Here is a 16,078-nt window from a genome sequence, read left to right on the forward strand (position 1 = left end):
AGCAACTTGTACATCTGTATTCCTGAAGTTCCCTGAACGTTTTTGTACTTCCTTCTTTCATCGACCAGCTGAAGTATTTCTTCGGTTAGGCATGGTTTCTTTGCAGTTACCTTCTTTGTACCTTTGTTTTTCAAAATGGTTCAAATGGCTCTGAGCACTATGCGACTTGACTTCTGAGGTCATCAGTCACCTAGAACTTAGAACTAATTAAACCTAACCTAACCTAAGGACATCACACACATCCATGCCCGAGGCAGGATACGAAACTGCGACCGTAGCGGTTGCTTGGTTCCAGACTGTGGCGCCTAGAACCGCACAGCCACTCCGGCCGGCCTTTGTTTTTCTTTCCAGCTTATGTGATTGCCCTTTTTAGAGATGTCCATTCCTCTTCAACTGTACTGCATACTGGACTATTGCCGTCCGGTGTGGCCCAGCGGTTCTAGGCGCTTCAGTCTGGAACCGCGCGACCGCTACGGTCGCAGGTTCGAATCCTGCCTCGGGCATGGATGTTTGTGATGTCCTTAGGTTAGTTATGTTTAAGTAGTTCTAAGTTCTAGGGACTGATGACCTCAGATGTTAAGTCCGTAGTGCTCAGAGCCATTTGCCATACTGGACTATTCTTTATTGTTGTATGTACAGCTTTAGAGAACTTCAAGAATATCTCGTCGTTCCTTAGTACTTCCGTGTCTCATTTCTTTGCGTATTGATTGTTCCTGACTAATATCTTAAACTTCAGCCTACGCTTCATCACTACTACATCGTGATCTGGGTCTATATCTGCTCCTGGGTACTCCTTACAATCCAGTATCTGATTTCGGAATCTCTGTCTGACCATGATGTAATCTAACCGAAATATTCCCGTATCACCCGGCCTTTTCCATGTATACCTGCTCCTCTTGTGATTGTTGAACAGAGTATTCGCTATTACTACCTGAAATTTATTACACAGCTCAATTAGTCTTTTTCCTCTCTCAACCCTTGTCCCAAGCCCATATACTCCTATAACCTCTTCTTATACTCCTTACCCTACAACTGCATTCCAGTCCCCCATGAGTAATAGGTTTTCGTCTCCCTTTACGTACTGTATAACCCTTTCAATACATACAGGGTGAGTCGCGTAAGACGTAACACCCCCTTTATTCCGGGGGCGATTGCACGTATCAGCATGCGGTTTTCATCGAATCATAGCGGACTATGGGGCACATACATTGGTACATGCACAATAATCACAACGTTTATACTGACCGAAATAATGAGGCAAGTACATGTTTTTTAAATGGGACGCTATACTTTTTTTACGATCATTCGAACGCTCTGGAAAAGACGCGTATAGTGATGTAACGCATGTTGCTATTGCGATTCAAACTTTGCTTTAAAAAGGGCGGATGAGGATTTACCTACGTAACGTATGCCGTACATGCTGCATAGAGCACGGCAACTCGGCCTGCGGGTCGCGCGGGGCTTGTTTACGGTCTGCAGCCGCTTCCGATCGCCTCGACCTTCAATCTTACAATATTTCCCAGCGTCTTTTAAGCGGAGTTTGAATCACAATATCAACATGCGTTACATCACTATACACGTCTTCTCCAGAGCGTTCGAATGATGGTAAAAAAAGTATAGCGTCCCATTTAAAAAACATTTACTTTCCTCATTATCTCGTTCAATATAAACGTTGTGATTATTGTGCATGTACCAACGTATGTGCCCCACACGACTCACCCTGTATATATATACATAATCTTCAACTTGCGACGTCGGCATGTATACCTGAACTATCGTTGTCGGTGTTGGTTTGCTGTCCATTCTGATAAGAACAACCCTGTCACTGAACTGTTCACAGTAACACACTCTCTGCCCTACCTTCCTATTCACGACGAATCCGACGCCCGCTGTACCCTTTGCTGCTGCCGTTGACATTACCGTATACTCGTCTGACCAGAAATCCCTGTCTTTTTTCCATTTCACTTCACTGACCTCTACTATATCTAAATTGAGTCTTCGCATTTCCTTTATCAGATTTTCTAGATTCCTTACCACGTTCAAGCTTGTGACATTCCACGCCCCGACTATTAGGTTATCCTTTCGTTTATTATTCAGTCTTTTTCTCACGGCCACCTCCCCTTTGGCAGTCCTCTCGCGGAGATCCGAATGCGGGACTATTCCGGAATCTTATGCCAATGGAGAGATCATCGTGACACTTTTTCAATTGCAGGCCACATGTCCTGTTGATACACGTTATGTGTCTTTAATGCAGTGGTTTCCATTGCCTTCTGCGTCCTCATGCCGTTGATCATTGCTGATTCTTCCGCCTATAGGGGCAGTTTCCGATCCCAAGTGCAAGATAGTGCCCTGAACCTGTATGCGCTCCTCCGCCTTCTTTGACAAGGCCGCTGACAGAATGAGGTGACTTCTTGTGCCGGAAGTCTTCGGCCAACAATGCTGACCACAAAAGCTCAATAATACTGACATCTGGTAGCTATTGTCGCCATTGGAGATGCGATAATTTATACTCGTGCTCACATACCAGCCCTGACAATGAGAGATGTGTGAACAGGGCACTGTCGCTTTGGAATTCAGCACCACCACTGGGAAACAAATATTGCACCATGTGATGGATGTGATCGGCCAAAATGGTGATATAATCCTTGACAGTAATGTGATCTTACAGAGTAACCATGAGAGCCGTGAAATAACACGATATTTCTGTCCAAATAATCATCGATCCCCCGCCATGTTTCATTCTTGGGACGTAAACTTGGTCAGAAGATGGAAAAAGTGGAAAGAAGACTCATCCTAGCAAATGACATTCTTCAGTTGTTCCATAGTCCAGGTTTTAAAGCTTCGTCCCCACTTTTTCCTGTTACGTGCATTTGAATTACTGATTGGTGGTTTTGGAATTCCAGCTCGCCCTGCTTATGGAATTCCTTTCCTGTTGTTTTTGTGCAAGGGTTTGCGAGTGCGACTTCCAATTCTGAAGTAACGTTTTCATTTGTCTTCCCATTATTTTTCCTCACAGTTATCTTCAATGATCGTCCGTCACGATACGCAACACACACTTTCGTCCGCGTTGTGACTTCGTGGATGATGTTTCTTCGCTTTCCCTGTATGCGGTATAAATATACGATACGGTGCCTCTTGAAACACCAAACGCTCCTCCTGACTTGATTACGGACTCAGATTTCTAGAAAATATGTCGATATAAAGAAAATTTTGAAGCTAGATCTACGAAATTCGGCTCCCCACGTCGGAGGTTCGAGTCCTCCGTCAAGCATGGGTGTGTGTGTTGTCTATAGCGTAAGTTAGTTTAAGTTAGATTAAGTAGTGTGTAGGCTTAGGAACCGATGACCTCAGCAGTTTGGTCCCATAAGACCATACCACAAATTTCCAATTTTCTACGAAATTTCTTATTTTGTTTCTCAGTCAGAGAAAAAGGAATACTTGTTTCAGCGTTTTGGAAAATTCAACCACCAATGAGATAAAAAGTGGGTGAACGCTTTTTGAAAATAGATCATTATTAAAGAATTATTAAAGCATTTTAGAAACTACATCTCTGAAAATTGGTGTTTGAACTTCTCGGTTAGATAGAAAGAAATACGTATTAGGTGATGAAAGTTTATATGGAAATATCACCACAAGAACCCAAAAGGCATGATTAACAGAAACCTTGGGCTGCAGCTACCAGAGTCGCATTTTGGCCAGTACATTCGGAAAAGACCATGCTTCTATGGCCTTAATTAGCGTCAACTGCTTAGAAGATGTTGCAGTTTGCGAACAAGATAAAAATTCATTTAAAGAAGAAATGAATCTGTGTAGACAATAAAGTCTAGGCGAGGGATGTAGCGTGCGCGAAGCTAGTAAAGAGCTTAGGATTCAGTTCGTGCTTTTTCTCTTACATTCTTCCTGTGCTGCCCTTTATCTCATTGTTTCGCTGAACTTTGGTGAATATGAGTCCAAATTTAAATTGTATGTTATAGTTAACAGTAAGTTGCATTTTTATGATTTTCAGCCTTTACGAAATGAAGAAAACAAACACAGCCTTTCAAAGTTTTCGTTGCACCTGGTGGTGTCACTCCTGTCTACATAACGGCAGTCGACCAATGGTGTAAACGCCCACAAGATGACCCCTACGACGGGTTGAAACTGGTTGGCGGTATTATAACAATAATAAATGCAATTAAGACTGTTCTTGAATTATTGATTAATCGTACTAATCGCTGCTTCTCTCCACAACCATGTTGTCCAAAAATCTAATTTCAGCTCCTTAAAGCTGAGAAATCTGCTTTCATTATGTCGCGGCTTGCCTATCTAACGAAGGAGCGGTTCATCTCGATCTGTTGATACGTCAGGCGGGTTACTTAATACTCCCGTGGGATATATGTAATTAGTTTATCTTCGTCACGTGTTCATTCTTCTAATGTTATTATCTCCAGAAAATATTAACTTTGTAGTAGCCGTTGACGACACATTAATGAGTTACAAATAAAGATAATCATGTTACACACTACTGCTCATTAAAATTGCAACAATATGAATGCAATATGAAACAAATATCGAATTGCTATGAAGTTGTTATGAGTGCCGAGAAAAGTTACGAGGGATGGGAAAAATCCGCCACGGTTCGACGGCCTAGTTAGAAACGTGCAACGAAGTCAAAGACAACTTCACTGCAAATGTAAACGTAGTCAGGTGTCACAGACAAACGGAAACTAAACGATGCCAAATTTAGCATAAGGAGAAAAAAAAAAAAAAAAACGGTTCAAATGGCTCTGAGCACTATGGGACTCATCTGCTGAGGTCATAAGTCCCCTAGAACTTAGAACTACTTAAACCTAACTAACCTAAGGACAACACACACATCCATGCCCGAGGCAGGATTCGAACCTGCGACCGTAGCGGTCGCGCGGTTCCAGACTGTAGCGCATAAGGAGAGCCATATGCGAAGCGTCGAATGTATTCGATAGTAAAATTCTATCTACCAATCTGACAAAAAGTCCTAAGAAATTTTGATTTCATATTAAATCAGGAAATTCGATTCTGCGACGATGATGACATCCAAACGGAGGATGAAAGAGAAAAGTGCGAAATGCTAAATATCTTCTTATAAAACACACTGGCTGGGGAAGGTCGCATTCTAGTTCCTACTTTAAAATAATCGCACGAGCGTCAAAAAGACAGACATCGAAATAAGTAACAATAGAATCGAATATCCACTGAAATCGCACAAGAGAGGAAGGACCTCTGGATCTGAACGGGATACCAATACTACTGCACATACAGAGAGTTTGCGAAATAATGCGATATTTTTCTAGCAGCAGTGCCCTTGGGTCATTGGAGGAGTGAATCATTCCTAGCGACTGGAGACGTTTTCAAGAAGACGAACATAACTGTAGGTTTTTATTTCTGACGTCGGTCTAGTGTATCTTTCTTGTACGTGTTTTATGCTCAGTATAGCAAACACACACGTCATAGTGCCCTCTACATTCCAAAGTGTACAGCACGTAACTATCAGATACAACAAATACCATTAATAAAAAACCAAAGCTTACATAATAATAACCTAAAAAAATCACATGACGATTTTTTACCGTCAGAAATGGCAAAACTTTGCTATGACTTCTGACCTATTTTTGCTATACAGAGCTTATCTAATTGACTGTGCAAATTACAAGCTCACTGTACGTTGGATCGGCAACTGTTAAACTGTTAAGGTTAAAAGCTTGGCCCTTCTGTAAATTTAAAAAGCATAGCTTATACAGAGCTTATCTAATATACAGCTCTACAGAGCTTATCTAATTGACTGTGCAAATTACAAGCTCACTGTACGTTGGATCGGCAACTGTTAAACTGTTAAGGTTAAAAGCTAGGCCCTTCTGTAAATTTAAAAAGCATAGCATGCAGTAATAGTTGAGATATTTGTCGGAAGTAATCGTCCCAGTACATGTTACACCTCTTAGAAAATGTTGTACTATTATGATATGAGCCTACAAGATTGGAATGATTTGGTATGTACGAGGAACTGTATATTTGTATATATTTTTCTGTTCCTATATTTTTTGATGGTGATTATAAATAGGTTCACATTTGTGTTGTCATATCTGATGGTTCTTACGTATTTTTAGTACTTAAGATGGTCACACAGTGACCGAAATCGATCTGTAAAGTTAAGGATTTCAATATTCACGATTGATGCTGCCATTTATCCAAAATATATATTGACAATAATATTGCCCCAATGGAATTAGGCATCACTATCTACATTGTTTATACTTTTATAAGGAAAGATCATAGAAGGGGCTCCTGATTCAGCTATCTCATTTGAATGTTGTTTATGAGAGGACAGTGTGACGTTTCGTGTAAGGGATTTTTCAGCGGCAGAACCATGGCCTATAGAGGCTGCAATTTATGATAACGCGATATTCCTGCTAGCGTTAATCGGAATCCTACGACTGCTACGCGATTATGGAATCGAGGAGTTCATGAGGACTACACATTGCACCATGTAGGATCTCAACGGTCCCACGCTACGAATCCCAGTTCTGTGTATAGCATCGTGATGGACGCACCTGTGTGTGGAGGTTCCGACGCCTCCAACACATGCCGTTATGGTATGTAGGTAACACAGGGTGCACAACACGATCATAATATAGCCAGTAATTTGGACAGCAGCCGTTATGCGGGGTTATCCAAAAAGAAAGAATAGATTTCAATTGTTCATTACGGAGAAACTTTGGAAGATAGAAACACATTACGCATGTCACTGGATAGAGGAAGGCTTAAAGTTTTATGTTCGCACAGACACTGAACTATACACTCAACATGAGCATCATGCTTTTCTCGGGAATCATCGAAGAGGCAGTTCATTTCATTCCACACACGAAGCAACAAGTCCCTGTTTATAAATCGACTGCTTCAAGAAATCGATTTCTCAGCACTTGAAGAGCAGCTTCTATAGTTATAACACAGAATCCGACTTTTATGTATCCCACAGGAAAAGAAAAATGCAATCTGTGAGGTCTGCTGACCTGGGAGACCAAAAGAAACGAACAAGATCTTTTCGTTCTCCTCTTCTAATCCAGCGCTGTGGGATGGTCCCGCTACGATAACGCCGCACCTCAAGGTGAAAGTGAGGTGGGTGTCGTCATACATAAAATTGAAATCATTGGAATCTTCGTGAAATTCACGAAACAATCAATTTTGCAGCCTGTCCAGGTATGACATTCCTGTCACAGTTTCCTCCACAAAAAAGAAATGTCCATAAGTTTTGCGAACAGAAACGGCACAAAACAAGTTCAGTTTCGGTGAGTCTGTTTCATGTTTTACGACGACGCCAAGACACTGTAACTCTCAAATTTTTACATTATTGAAGTTTAGTTTACCCAATAAATGAAACATTCATTCGTCCGAAAATATGAATCTTTCGAAAAAAGTGTCCTGTGCCATATCCCGGAGAAATGAAACCTAAAATTTTTTCCTTCTGCTGCGGCCACCGAGGGGCAATTGGTGCAGTGACTGAAACTTGTAAGGCTTTTATATGCAAGGGTAGTTTCAAAACATATCACACCGTCCTTTCTTAATTTGTTAGAATTTATTGGCTTTCAGGTCGTGTCCATTCAGCTGTGTCAATAAGGGACAGTTGATACGACAGGATATTAACGACGATTTCCTCGTCAGTTATGACAACACGAACGTAAGGACATCGCAACACCCAATCCGCGAGCAGAGAAAAATTTCCGACCCGGTATCCTTCGTGTAGCTATATGCCGCGCTGACCCCGCAGATATCGAGGCGGACCGCAGCGTTGTCTGAAGAAGTTGAAGTTGCATGCCTGCCCGTCTTGTGGACTTCCGACGTCTCCGTGTGAACGCATCTCGGATACACTCGAAATTTTCATCAGATGAGCGTGGTCGTCCAGTGCTCCTTCCTCTGCATATGCAACCAACTTCCAAGAATTTTGTATGCCGATCATAAACAGGCTTGTGAAGAGGCAACTTCTTGCTGAATCAATGGCGGAATACACCTTAGACTTGAACTCTGGACTGATTTCGCACAAATTCCAGCACATAAAATAATTTCTCTTGTGATGTAGTCGCTATGTTGCTAACAAACAACAGCGCAACTGTATCAAAACTTTGAACCTTCCTCTACCGAGTGACAATTGCAATGTGGTTCTGTCTTTGATAGTTCGTGAGTAACAAACAATTGAAATCTGTTCTTTCTTTTTGAATCAACCGGTGTTTCTGTCGAATAAAAGCTGACGCTTGTGCCCCGTATTCTAGGTATCCATAACGTTAGCTTTTAACTAGAAACAGAATACCAAAGTTTCCCATGTTTTATTGACTCCTTTGACACAGAGGGTCTTTGACTGTCGTCATGGCCTGAACGTTCCTCAGATCTCTCACCCATTGAAAAACTATCTTCATGAGTTTCCGAGAGGTTCAAATGGTTCAAATCACTCTGAGCACTATGGGACTTAACATCGGAGGTCATCAGTCCCCTAGGTCTTATAACTACTTAAACCTAACTAACCTAAGGACATCACACACATCCATGCCCGAGGCAGGATTAGAACCTGCAACCGTAGCGGTCGCACGTCACTGTGATTGGCGAACCCTCGCATCGAATGAAAGTGGGATGCGATAAAGAATATATAACGGTTATCCAAGCTCATTCGACTCAGTGTCCATCCGTTGTTGCTGCCAGAGTTGGTAGCTTCATACATTAAACTTTGCATCCATTATACCCGCAAATCATCTATAAATTTCATCATATATCCGCTCAATAAATAAGATTTCGTTATTTGTTATCCTTCCTTGTGCCAAACGTTAATGGACTGCAGAGGACCTGTATCTAGAGGCAATACTCAAGATAATTGAAATAAAACGAACACTTCGAACCAGCAAATATATCGAGATGTTGGCTAGGATTCATTGATAGTATACGAACACACTACAGTCTTGCAACAAAAGTGATTTCTTGCAAAACACTTATACTACATGTACTGGAGTACTGTTAAGGTTTGGCGGATCCTTATCAGTTTTGACTAACGTAACGAATACGGTGATGGCGTGCTTTAGCAACTATAGAGTGCAGAAGCAACAGGACCAGTGTAAAAAAAAGGGGTAGCACACGCAACAGGACCATTGAAATTAGGGGTAGCACACTCGAAGAAAAGTCATATATCGCGAAAATCTGTCCTGAAACTTCTGGAACTAGCTTTTATGGCGGAAAATATGAACATTCTTAAACTGGTTAGTAGTTACGCAATGAATTCTCTCACTTCACTCATGAATAGAACGGGAAGAATCCCTAATACATAACATAACACAAAGTGCCCTCTATTTCACATGCATAGTGGACACAGAGAATTGTGAAAATGTATGCGATGCCGTTTTTCGAAAGTCAGCTGAACTCAATCTCATAATGGCGCTTCATTTCTAATAGAAACGTCGGCCACGCTTTGGCGGCCCCCGTGCCGCATATGATTTTCTGTTAGCCGCTTCTAATGGGTGAGTCTCTCCTTTAGAAATGTAGTCTTTATAAGGAACAGTCGTTTCAGTATCACGAAGCACGCTTTAATATCGTACGTGGTGGGAGATTATGATTACTGTTATTTAGCTGTAACAATGATATTCTCTGCGTATAGGTTATTTAATGTTGTAGAAATGGCGAATACTCAATTGTAAGTGTTAAACGTAAGGTGACAGATGCTATTACACTGATGTTTTACTGTGACTGTGAATAATGGCCCTGTGGGTTAAACAAGATTGTTGTTGTTAATTTAGTAACTACTACGTTGTCTCATGACATTTCCACAGGTGAATATTAAAATAAATTTATGGGTTTAATTTATAGCCTATGAGCATAACTAGTTATCATTATACCTCAGTATACTCTTCCAACTAGTATTTACTCATCGTCTGTGTAAAGAGTGGTATAATGCCATAAATGTTTTTATATTAGTGAATGGTTATACACTCCCTCCCAGATTCGCTTCACCTGGAAACTGATTAATAACGATCAAAAAACATTACTGACTTAGAATTGGTTCTTGCTATGACTAATCAATATTCCCATATATAACGATTTTAGCACAGGGCCTCTAATCTAACACTGCGACAGGTAGACTGGTAAGCATACAAGGAATATTTCACAAGAAATAATGTTATGTTGTATATGTAGTGACGTATGTAGTCTTTAAAAATGTATTTCTATGTGCGCAGGTACACCTGAAGGTGAGACGTGAAGTCTCAAAATCTATTATGAAATAAAACTAACTTATTAAACTGTACACATCTGCAGCCTGAGGCTACTTTATTATTATCACTGCTATATGCGGCTGCGTTCCACCAGCTACTGTAATGGGTATTGAAGATTTGAATAATGAAGTACAGTATCTCCGTGTTATATTCTAAAAAATTTTCGCAAGACACGTTCATTTATTTTCTTTTTTAATCACTGGACATGTCTGTGTCTTTCATGACACTAGATATTGTTCTTTCTTTAATATAATACATGTTTTCGTTCTGTTGTCACAAACATCATTCTCTTGTCTTTTTAATTTATCTTAATTTCAGGCGTATGATGAACTTTTCAAGTTTCATCACCCTTCATAAACAAGCCCAGAACACTGTACCCTTATTCTCTATGATCCTCTCTCGCCGATCAGCACTTTTCTTTAACCCATATTCTTCAGTAAGCCTACCTCCCATTCCAATCCCTATAACAGGGTCCTTGTCTCCAAGGAATATCCAATTTTCATCTCCCTCCACATACTTCATCAATTCCATTATTTGTCCATAAATATTTCCTCAATTTCCTTATCGTCAGTTTGTGATGTGGGTATGAAGATGTCTTCCTATTAAACCCCTTCTACAGAGTCTCCACCCGGAGATCGAACCGATGGATTAGTTTACCCCTAGAAACTTTTGCAAAGTAAGAGGTCACCATGAGATTATTTTAAGAGGGCTGCCTGTCCTATGGCTATCACTTGTGATGGACAGAGTTTATATTACAAGGATTCAGCGACGACTATCAAAATTTAATATTATGTTACACACCATGATTTCTTAGGAAGAAATCAGCACAGAAATCCTGATCTACTCAACTACGAAAACGTGCATGAGCTCGTGAACGAATTTTGCAGCCAGGCTTCGTTCCTTGACGGAATAGAGAATACAGTCGATAGTTCCTTTATCCAAGTTTGTGTTGTCTATGGATCAGATGGTGCACGCAGACTCTGGAAGCTTGTCGTAGACCAAGAGCCTCCGCAACACATCAGATTGCCCAGTTACTTGCAGGGCGAAACGTCCGTGCGCATTGTGACGTATAACATTCTTCAAGCTCATCAGGGGTGATTACGATCATCGTAGCAATAAAAGTACGTATATTCGTGTGTGCGTGTGTGTGTGTGTGTGTGTGTGTGTGTGTGTGTGTGTGTGTGCGCGTGTGCGTGTGTGTGTGTGTGTGTGAGCGAGTGGAGAGCCACAGGCTCAACAACGACCGGTTGATAGATGACAGCTAGAAACGTCTGAACTAACTGGCCGTTCGTGCGTTTCCAGTTATTGGAATGGTATGAAAGAGACTGTAGGTAAAAGTAATGAACTTAATGACGAGCAGCGAAGAGATATAACTTGTCAGTACACTCCATGTGAAAGAGAATTGCATGCTGACGTACAAATTATTTGAGGAAATTTCTCGATGTTTGGTTATTAGTGACTGTTGTTCGACTTGAAATGACTTGCAGACGTTTTCTCTGTAGATGCCATGAGATTTTCGAGCGATCGAAAGCATTTGATGTTAATATACAGAGTATCGGGTGAATCTTTCCTTTTTATTCAGTGAACTCCTGCTCTCCTCACAAGATTCTGGTGTCGATTTGTGCTAGAGTCTTCCTCCTATCTTTGGATAAACTGTCAGATCAGTATTGCCTGAATGACTGACATGAGTGGCTGAGCACTGCTATAATGACTGATTACGAAAATGAAAGGAGGAGACAAAATGAATCCTAGTAGAGACGAACAGCTACCTAGAATAGCTGCAATTAATAGAAAAGAACACCAGGAGGTGGTCCAGCGTAACGCTCCAAGCGAATGAAACGCCAGCAACAACAGACGCCTTCTTTCCTCGAGACGGAATACATACGCATATAAAATAATGAAGGGCCTAGCTAGACACTCCGATGACCAGGAAACAGACACTAACTCTCATAACATTTCCGATGGAATACTGTCAATGACAAGGTTTGTAAACACAGAAATTCGACCTGAGAACCTCTGTATTCGATGGCCACCGCTCTATCTTGAGTTAACTCTTCGTGTACCATCGGGACGTATGTGTCACACGATAGGTTATCAGAGAACTGCTGCATGTTGTTGCTACGTATCAATGTCTCACTGGTAAAGGATAGCCTGCTAATGGTTAGTGGAATTCTTATAGTTAAAATTGAACCTGTAGCATGTGCTGTCCACTGGTGTGTGTCTGTCTTCAGTATGTCTTGTTTTTACGCAGTCGTCATCTGAAATCCTGGACGTACTTGTCAATAATCCTGTGTGTCTTATTCCCCAACCCCACAACCCTCTTTGGAGACGAAACGGTGGCAAATATTGTTTTCATATTATTACTTCTGGCAAAGACGTTAATTAAAATAACAATACATTAATGTGTTTGAAACAAAATTCGCAGTCAAAGGCTACAGATTTCGACTACGGGGACGGGTAGAGATTATGCAAACTCTGTTTCCCACAGTATCAGTGTCCTGTTTCTCCCCCATCAAGCGATACACGTCAGGTATCAGAAAATAGATGTCAATAAGAGTTAGACCACCATCACGTGGTAGAGACTGTTATCTTGCAGAGCTAAATGTAAAGCACAAGTTGCCCACATCACACACAGTTTCTCGCTATAGATAGTTGGCAGTGTTTGACGGAGTGTAACAAGTACTGTCTTTTTTTGCGCTCGGCTTTTGGTACAATATCGACAGATGTTGCACCACAATGAAATTTGCCTAGTGTATCAGAACAATGTGCTTCTAATGTTGTGTTACCGTGTGTTTATTAATGTCACAAAATCATAGCAAAATCAGTAAGATCAATACTATTTACAATTTGCTTTCAGAATAGTGTATATTAGTGTATAGGGAAGATAACTTTGTGACTGAAAAAAATGGCAGAATTAAGCACATCGAGCTAAAAATTAGTCATCCGCTGGGACCGTCACTTTAATAATGTAGCGTCCGTAGCAGTCTCAACTTGGCAAATTTCTTCAGCTTTGCCACATTCATATTAAACCACTTAGTAATGACTAGATTTCACAGAGCTACCACTTAGAGAGTTACACTGAAAGCAAAAGAAGTAGTGAACGACGTTAGATATACAGTAACCAAAATAACAAAAGATGGTTGAAACAAGGGAGACACCAGACACAATGTGATGGAGACATATGAACTACCTTCAAGATAAGACCTCTACTGATATCGAAAACCTACCTAAAATCAAGACCGTTGCCACGACGTAGTATGGACGTATGCAAGGAGTCAATACAGCAAGGAGAATGCGATAGGTGGCTAATTGTAAAGAGATCTGTGGTGGTGAAGAGTGGTATGGGAGCCTAAATGTGATTTTGGTACAAGCACTTGACAGAGGCGACTGATACTGATGATAAAGTTGCACTATATAAATTTGCTAAGCGTATTACTATATTAGAGACAAGAAAATCAATATAACGTAAGGTAGATGTAGGAAATGTAATTAGTGTATTACACGACATCCTTTGCAGAAAACCAAGGGCATGATACCAGCCATTCAGTGATCAACGGTTTAATTAATCTTGTGCTTCTGATTTCAGCGTTACGTCCTTCAGTAACTAAAGTAATTACGAATTAAGGCCAACAAGAAAGCAACGAAATTTTAAAAATAAATCATACTTTCCAGGATTGTTTATCTATATGACATGTTTTCATACTTCTATGTCCAGTTTTGTTGCTGGAATCATCTAGCGTGACTATAAATCACAAACGACTGTACTAAACCAAAAGTCTGAATATGTGAAGGTGTAGACTCACAAAATTCGGAAAATTTGAAACAACACATAGCACTAAATTAGTGCCCCGGAATTGATAACTGATAGAGTTATGTATGAAATGCGAGAATATCAATGTTCAAGTCTTTATTTTATAATATGTAATAATTTATGTTTGTCAAACAAAACAAAATACCTTGGTACGCCATGCAAATCTGCGGGAAATACTATGTGTGTTAGAGTCCAGGTCTAGTATAGGTTTCCATTGGTCACAAAATATTCTTTACATTGCACTTTCAGCATCTCTGGAGAGTGTAGACTGCTGTCATTTATTGCTAGTGAATCTTCATTAATTTCGTCTGTATGGATTCCTTACAGTGCATTTAATTCGTTTAATATCCACTAACTTTGAGGTTTGATGATGACTCTTTTGCTGTTTTGATGTCAGGGACCATTGGTTTCCAGTAGTCGGTTGTAGAGGTTTCTGTTCGATTTGTCACTATAGTTACGCTACGGGTCATACGTTTTCAATAACACATGATGAAAAGTACACTGAAGAGCCAAAGAAACTGATACACCTGTTTAATATGGTGTAGGGCCCCCGCGATCACTCAGAAGTACCGCAGCACAACGTCTCATGGACTCGACTAACGTCTGAAGTAGTGCAGGAGGGAACTGACACCATGAATCCTAAGAGCTGTCCATAAATCTGTAACAGTACGAGGGGTGGAGATCTCTTCAGAACAGCACGTTGCAGGGTATGCCAGATATGCTCAATAATGTGCATGTCTGGGAAGTTTGGTGGCCAGCGGAAGTATTTAAATTCAGAAGAGTGTTCCTGGAGCCACGCTGTAGCAATTCTCTATGTGTAGTGAGTCGCACTGCCCTGCTAGAATTGCACAGGTCCGTCGGAATGCAAAATGGACATGAATGGATGCAGGTGATCAGACTGGATGCTTTAAATCGTCGTACGAACATCGAAATGACAGATATTGAGATAACCAATCGTGGAATTGAAAAGCGGCTACAATAACTTAGTAACGGAAAGGCTTCAGGACCAGATGAGATACCTGTAAAGTTCTATAAAGATTATGCGAAAGATCTTGCTCCCCTTCTAGCAGTAATTTATTGTAGATCGCTTGAGCAACGAAATGTACCTAACGACAGGAAAAAAGCGCAGGTCTTTCCCGTTTTTAAGAATGGCCGTATACCTATATCGTTGACGTCACGTCAATCTGTTATAGAATTATGACGTTTTTGGAAAATGAACATCTCCTCTATAAAAATCAACATGGATTCCGCAAACAGAGATCCAGTGAAACTCAGCTCTCTCTGTTCTTCCATGAGATCCTCAGCGCAGTGGACAGCGGCGCTCAGGTTCGATGATCGCAGTAAGGCATTTGACTTCGTCCCGTATTGCCGTTTCATGAAAAAAATACGAGCTAACGGATTATCGGAGCAGACCTGCGGTTGGATTCAAGACTTTCTTGCAGATAGAACTCAACACGTCGGTCTTAACAGAACTAAGTCGACAGATGTGAAGGTAATATCCGGAGGAAAGTGTGATAGGACCGTTGCTATTTACAATATATATAAATGATCTACTAGAAGGCGTCGGATCCTCTTTAAGGCTATTCGCAGATGATGTAGTTGTCAGTACCAAAGTAGCAACGCCAGAAGATAGTAAGAATCTGCAGAACGACCTGTAGAGAATTGATGAATAGTGCGGACTCTGGCAGTTGACCCCGAACGTAAATAAATGTAGCATATTGCGCATACATAGGAAAAGAGATCCACTACTGTACAGCTACAATATTGATGACAAACAGCTGAAGACAGAATCTGTCGTAAAATACCTAGGCGTAACTATCCAGAGCGACTTTAAGCGGGATGACCACATAAAACAGATAGTGGGAAAAGGCAGACGCCGGACTCAGATTTATAGGAAGAATCTTAAGGAAATGTAACTCATCCACGAAAGAAGTGGAATATATGGCGCTTGTTCGCCCGCTCCTTGAATATTGTTCATCTATCTGGGATCCCTACCAGATAGGACTGAAAG

The sequence above is a fragment of the Schistocerca nitens genome, chromosome 2 (assembly GCF_023898315.1).
Source record: "Schistocerca nitens isolate TAMUIC-IGC-003100 chromosome 2, iqSchNite1.1, whole genome shotgun sequence".
NCBI classification, from domain to species: domain Eukaryota; kingdom Metazoa; phylum Arthropoda; class Insecta; order Orthoptera; family Acrididae; genus Schistocerca; species Schistocerca nitens.